The following is a 2,027-nucleotide window of genomic DNA, read 5'->3' as shown; positions in this document are numbered from 1 at the left end:
TCATTCTTCTAAGTTGATTTGGTTCGGTTTAGTTTATAAACCATTTATTTTTTTTTATTTTTTTTGACACTTGAACCTTCCACAACTCTTGTTGACTCTACACAAAAGTCCTTTATTTTTTTCATTTTCTTTTGTTCCAACTTATTAGCAATCTTTCAATTCTTTTTTTTTTGGATGATCATGATCATAAAATATCATTAGATTATATTTATGATATTTATTTTTCTACAAAATTGATCCTTAGCGTATGAAATACAACTTTAATCATCAGAGATTAATTCATTTCATTATACATGATATCAGTCAAACCAAAAATTCCAAATTTTTGAAGATACTTCAACCATCTATAAACTTTCATAAGCAAAATATTACTTTTTTGTATTGTGAGTTAATAATTTAGGTTTTCAATGAATTTTTCTCAAATACAGATTTTTTTTTTTTAGAACCATTAATTACTCAACTGAGGAGAATCAAAATGTATGCTATTCTGTAGTTTACAAACACGGAAATAGACACTAAAATTAGATGAGTAGCGTTTAAAGCATCATGTGCTAAAAAGCTATGCAAGACACCAACTCTCATTAGGACGTTTATGAGTCTCAAATTTCTTAAATGCCTAAACTACAAAACCATATACATAATTTGCTGAATATAGAAATATTGCATATGAAGTTGAAGACGTAAAAAAAATTAAAATAAAAACATATTGATGGAATCTTTAGTTGTGATGACAGTGCAAAATATCAAATGAAAATTGGGATATATATTAATTCAACATCATCATCATCTTCCCCAAGTAGAAGAAGCTTTCTCCTCTTAACTGTTTTACCGCATTTCATCTTCCCCAACTCTAAAAACAAAAAGCTTTGAACTCTTCAAAAAAATTTCTACATTTCATCTTCTTCATTTCCTATGTCTACCATGCTTTTCCTTATTGTCTTTCTCTCCATCATCGCTCCTACTCAGCTAGATCGTACCCCAAAATGTGATGCTGAATTCTTAAACTTTGAATAAGTCGTTGTCCTGGTTTGTAGGACACGAACTTGAGTTTGTTTAATTTGAGTTAGTTTCGGAGCTCTCTGTTGTAAGGTCTATATAGGACCAGTTTGTTTCTGAAATAATTACAGATCTCTTTCAGTTCACAAAGTTCTCTGATTTCTTCTTTAACATATATAATAGATAGAAACAGTCGGCTCTTGCAATTCAGGTTCAGATAACTTCGTTTTGTTATTAATACAATTCTCAAACGTAAGGATTACCAAACCAAAAGAAACACGCCAACATGAAAACTTGGTTTTCGTCATCACATTTTTCACAGCCAAAATAAACACATAAATGAGTAAATTACTATTATTCGAAGGGCCATACGTGCGGTTCAACTCAAAAAGTCTTACACCCCAAAAAAAGAAGAGAGAGTTAATTTCTGATTAAAAACGACTTGATATATATATATATATATATATATATATATATATATATATATATATATATATGTATAGGACATGCATCATGATCGCATCATCAACCAAGAAACATCTATAGAGAGGGTGGTGCTCCTTTTCACAGAGGTGGACACTTGGTGAGTCATCATTTTGGAGTGAGCTAGGGGTGTGAAGCAAATCCGAAGAGCGTCGGTACAACAGAAATACTCTATGGTTTGGCAAAGCCATTGAAAGGTTTACATATCTTATATAATAAGACAAGGTTTCTTCTAACTTTATCTCACAAAGCGACATTTGGCGCTCTATATTCTTGACATGTGTCATTTTTATTAATTTCTAATTTAACATTTTTAAAATGATGTATTTGTGATATTGTGTTGTAAGTTATAAGATATGTATTGTTTGCTTTTTAAAAGAGTGTCATTGTTGCAAAAAAATATTTTCCCAAATTTTAGTTTCTATTTAAATTAAATATCATATAAGGTAAACATAAAATAGAGTAGTCAAAAAAATTTTCTTTGTATTCAAAGAAAATTGGTATGAGTTTTTTTCCTTAAGATTTAAAGTTCAAAAAACACATCAAAA

The sequence above is a fragment of the Capsella rubella genome, unplaced genomic scaffold (genome assembly GCF_000375325.1).
Source record: "Capsella rubella cultivar Monte Gargano unplaced genomic scaffold, Caprub1_0 scaffold_7, whole genome shotgun sequence".
Classification (NCBI taxonomy): Eukaryota; Viridiplantae; Streptophyta; class Magnoliopsida; order Brassicales; family Brassicaceae; genus Capsella; species Capsella rubella.
This window is presented reverse-complemented; position numbering follows the sequence as displayed.